Source organism: Vombatus ursinus, unplaced genomic scaffold, assembly GCF_900497805.2.
Source record: "Vombatus ursinus unplaced genomic scaffold, bare-nosed wombat genome assembly UNPS02014175.1, whole genome shotgun sequence".
NCBI lineage: Eukaryota > Metazoa > Chordata > Mammalia > Diprotodontia > Vombatidae > Vombatus > Vombatus ursinus.
In genome coordinates this window covers 1,759,321-1,764,756 of record NW_020953953.1, presented here as the reverse complement: position 1 = coordinate 1,764,756, position 5,436 = coordinate 1,759,321, and positions in this window count along the sequence as shown.

Sequence of the window (5,436 nt, the reverse complement as noted above, 5' to 3'; positions counted from 1 at the left end):
GTGAAGGCCATGCAGGGCCTTCCAACCTAGGACAATGACTCTGCCTCCAGAGGAGCCCTCAGTGGTTGGATCTCAGCTGGACAGAGGGCTTCAGGGGAGTTCCTCAGACATCCACCCTCCCCCCAGGCTGCTAGACTTTAATCAGTGCCTGAGATGGAAGAATTGATGGCAGCTTTCTAAATCTGGACACTACAGTGGGAGGGACAGCTCACCTGCAGGATGAAAGGCAGGGCCCAAAAGGTCTTGACTGCCCAGAGTTTGGGAAGCATATATATGAGTACACATAAGACTTGTGATCAATGAAAAACCTACCAGTTAGTGCAAGAAATCCATTTCACACAAACCAAAGGGGAAGGCACAGCTGGAAAACATTTTGGCTGAAAAAGATGTGGGAGTCTCAATGAATTCCAAGCTGAGTATCATTCCATTGTGTGGCATTGTAAGAGTGATCTGAGCTGGTGCAGACCTCCCCCACATGATTGCTTGCTCCAGGGTCTGGAGTGATAGTGCCCTGGGGACCAGAAAGAAGAATGGTCCAGTGCCACTGCTGATCACCAGGCTTCTCAGCCTCCACCAGGAAACAAATGGGACCGGAAAATACCTACTCACAATATGATACTACTACTACTAATAGTAGCTAAGTAAAGCATTTACTATTGACAAGCACTGACTTGTGCCCCTTGCAATTACCTTATTTGATCCTCCCACAAACCTGAGAAGTAAGGTCTATTATCACCCCTATTTTACAGTTGAGGAAACTGAGGCACAGAGAGGTTAGGTGACTTGCCCAGGGTTACCTAGTTAGTGTCTGAGGCCAGACGTCAACTCACGTCTTCCTGACTTCAGACCTGGTGCTCTATCAGCCGCACAGCCCTCAGCTGTCTCCAGCAAGCACCACAGGTGAGAGTGAGGTGAAGGTGGACGCCAAAGGTGGGAGGGCAGCTCAGCAGGCCCTCACCCCTCAGGTGCTAGCCTTCCTGAACACACCACGTACCCCTAAGACTAGATTAGTGGACTCAAAAACGCTGGGAGCTAGCCTGCGAACTCCTCCACCCAGCGCACAACATCGGCCTCATCTTGGAGATGCAGCATTACTGTGAACTCCTGCTAACTGAAACCCTCTGGTCCAGGAGGGGCGCCTCAGGACTATCCCTCCAACACGACATCCCCTCATCTCCACTCCAGGCCTTGGTTTTATTACCTTCTCTGGGACTGCCTCCTCACTTCCTGTTCAATAATGTAAATTGTCACAGTAGGAGTCAAGGTGGCTAAATGCAGACATTAACCTGGGAGCCAAGGTCATGGGGACAATAAGCCAATGGACAGAAGCAGGCATTTCAAGTCCCTGCCATCCCTTCTGATGCTCATTGGCAGCAGCCTTTTTTCACACCCAACTTTCGCTTGTGGCTCCAAGAAGCTTAGGGCGGAGCAGCGGCCACACCCCATGAACCCATCTTAGGCAGACAGGCTAAAGCAGGTGGAGAGTGACCTCCAGGCCATTGGCAAGTTAGGGGGCTGTCTCCCCCAAGTGTGTGAAGACTTCCCCTGGTGGAGTGGGCAGATGAAGACAGTTTGTTCCGACGGCCACGAAGGAGGCAGAAGCAGGCTCTGGGGGGCGCTAAGAGCCAGTCAGCCTGACTTTTGTCCTGCCACTGGACTTCAGTGACTCAGGAAGAGAGCGGGAGGCTGAGGACTTTGTGCATCTCTGCCTCACTTCAGTCCAATTCACCTGTGAGTCCAGACTTCACCCCGAGGCCCTTGGTCCTCTTGGGAAATGAAGGATCACCAATGCCATGAAAGCCCTGGGGTCGCCGTCTTCAGCAGAGTAAAGCTTGGCCCAACATCCTCACGCCCATCACGATTTCTCCTGGGGCCACCCAGCTTTAGCCTTATTGATGAATTCTCCCAGAGAAGGACGCCCTGGATTGTGAAGGGAAACGTTCGCCATTCTCTTCCAACTTCCTCCTAGATTTCAGCCATGATAGAGGCTGGGCCCACTGAGAGCCCAGGCTCTTCTCCTCCTCCTAGCTTCAGTGAGTGACTGAAAAGCAGGGATTAAGCACCTACTATCCGCCATGCCCCGCATTAAGCTCTGAGGATGACAATAAAAAGCCAGATTGTTCCTTTCCCCAAGGAGCTTCCATTCTGATGGAGGAGACAACTGGTAAAGGGGCATGGTGGCCGGGGAAGGGCCTTCCGCTGGGGGAAGTCCCAGGGAGGCCGAGTGCAGCAGCAGGGCGGTCCGTTGAGAGACAGCAGTGGTGTTCATGGGACCAAAGTTCACAGAGCATGAGACAGAAGTCAGCGGGGCAGGGGCACATGGTGGGAAAGTCTGCCCTAGGCCGGGTGGACAATGACCCGGGGGGAGGAGCTGAGCCAGGTGGACAAGAGTGACTCTTCAAGGTTCACCAACCACTTCCCTCCTCAGAGCCCCGTGACAGCCGCAGCAAGTGTCATTAACCCTAACTCAGAGAAGGAAGCCCAGCTGAGAGCCTTGCCCATGCAGGTTGGAGGTGAACCCTCACCCGGCCCCTGCTGGGCTGTGGTGTCTCTCCTCTGACCTGAGGAACTTTCAGGACCACGGCTAGCTCATGTGTGCTGCTGGCTGGACTGAATCAGCCTTTCCACGGGTGAGTAAATACAGGCTGCAAATGTGCCACGAGCTTCACATCCTCTTCCACTGAGGCCAGAGCAACACAGCGATGGGGGCTCATCCACACCCGGGGAACCAGGAAAGGCCTGCCTTGAAATGAGTCCTGAGGAAGAGGAGGGTCTGCCATGAGGAAGGAGGGCCCTGCAGGAATGGCGGGCAGCTTGGGCAGAGGCGGAGGTGGGATGTCACATGCGGGGAATGGAGACCTGGCCTGTTTGGCTGGAAGGGAGGCCATCTCACTGTGGAATCCTGCCCAGCCTGGACCCCAGGAATACGCTCCCCTCTTTCTGAGCCACCATTGCTCCTTATCTTGCAGTTGTGAAACTGATCTGTTGAATTCAGCTTCAAATCCTTAAAATTATATGTAATATATATAACGTATTTAATATATCATGACTTGGAGATAATGATAATAGGTAATATGAATATATAATAACATGTTACGATATAAACTATATAATCTTTATATTCCTTTTAAATATTTTGTTAGACCCTAAAACTCATAATTTCAACATCCTAGTCTGTTGAAATATATATTTATATATATATATTATATACTAAATAAATATATTATGGAATAAATATACAAATATATTCTAACAGACTAGGCTATATATTTGTAAATATATATATAACACAATACACTTATAAATACATATTTGCATCCTGGCTTTGCTATCCATTGCTTAGCACAGTACTTGGTCCACAGTAGGTGAACCAATAAATGCTTATTGACTGACGTCCTCACCACTTAAAACCCACTGCCAATTTGATAAAGCTATCGCGTGTGCCTTTGTCTAAAGGACTGGAGACCAGGCCTGTGATTTCATTGGTAGAGGGACCTCATGGGTCCAGGGGAGGAAAGCCCCTCCGTCAATGCACATAGGCAACTTTCCTGTACCTTAGCATCTCAGAGAGCTGCCTAAAGCCTGCCAGGGGTCAGAGAAGCAGGACTCGAACCTAGGTCTTCATGCCTTCCAGCTCTGATTTCTATCCACTGTGCCGCACTGGCTCTCTAAATCATTGATGAGACTGAGAGCCTTCTTGTGGGTGACAACAAAGAGTCACTGGTGCTCCTTGCACACAGTAGGTCGGCTCCACACCCCCAGGACTGCCCCGTTGCATAGTCCACGCTCCTTATCCAAGAGTAGAGCAGTGGACACCTTGCCAAATGCCTGAGTGAAATCCTGCTAAATTCTCTCTGCTTCTTTGTTCTCTTCTCTGTCCTGGAGCCCCACACAAAAGGGAGAGAATAGCAAGGCCATCGCCCAGTGGCAGTCAGGAAACCAGAGCAATTCAAGGCCCTCTGGCTTTGGGGTTAGAGGCAGGGGTCCGAAGGCCACCTGTCCCCTGGCTCCTCTCTGGCCTCAGTTTCCTCCTCTGTAACATGAGGCAGTGGGTCTAGGGACTCAATCAGTGAGCATTTGAAATGCACCCGAGTCCCCAGGACTTGGCGCTGGGCAGAGGAGCTCCTTGGGGCCTCGTTGGAGGAGCCGCTGGAAATGGGGAAATGAAACAAAGGTGGGGCGGCTGGGCCCCGCCGCTGCAGAGGCCGATGTCTGCCCTGCTAGGCAAGCCCAAACCCCTTTGCAGCAGCGCCTTTTTTCTCCTTCATTCAGTCTTGCTATTTATTTATTTGCAGACCCTGAAGAGCAGGGGTGCTTGGGCCCAGGAGGCAGTGCAGTCTGATGGATAGGGCGCTGCCCTTGGGAAGGCCCAGCCTGAGCCGGCCTCTGGTCCCTAGTGACTGGGCCACCCTGGGCAGAGACCAGGCCTCTCTCTAAGGCGTTCAGGTGCCAGAGAAGGTGCCAGCTGGCCTTGGCAGAGGAAGCTTCTCCCAGGGAGCTCACGCCACCAAGAAGACCTCAGGTCCGGCCCCTCTCCCTGCCATGGTTGAATATATCTCCCAATTGTCTTTGTGGAAGACACACACACACACACACGCACACACACACGCACACACGCATGCACAAACACACACGGTCATATGCACACACGATAAAGACACTGCTCATCACATGAAAGGCAGCCATGCCCCCGGGAGCCACAGCAATGCCAAACCCAACACAGGACAGTCGGGACAGCCCAGCTGTGTCCCGATGTGCCCGAGCAGAAGCACACCAGAGCTTTCCAAGCCCAGACAGGCCTGAAGAGACCCCTCAGCCACCCTCGCCTGCTCAGATCTTCTCCAGGGAAGGGCCAAGGGCAGGAGAAATGACTTTGCCACCCCCTCCCAACCCTCCCTGCCCAGGATCTCGGCCCCTCATGGTGACTGAAGGAGCTCTAACCCTCCAGTGCCCATGGCCGGCCAGTCGTCCTCCCCAGACAGGGGGCACAGCCCGAGAACCCCAGCCTAGAGCACAGCAGAGCAGTGAGCTCAGCCGAAAGCCTGATCTGGTCTCAGGGTGCCCAGGATACCACCACGGGCTAGGTCACTAGCAGGGCCAGGCCTGTACCCCTGGTCAGGACCTGGAGCTCTGGAGAGCAGGCTGACAGAGGAGGATGGAGGATAACTGTGGCCTGAAGCAGCAGCGCAGTCAGTACAAGGCCTCTGGGCTCGTGGGCTGGGGTTCAAATCCTGCCTCTAGCAGGTACTTTAAGCATGCCTGTGGACAAGTCACTTGGACTCCCCGGGCTTCGGGGGCTTGGGCTGGATAATAAGTGCTAATAGCTAACATTTATACAGTGTTTACTATGTGCCAGGCACTGAGATAATGCTTTACAATTATCTCATGTCACCCTCACAACAACTCTGGCAGGTAGATGCTATTGTTATCCCCAGG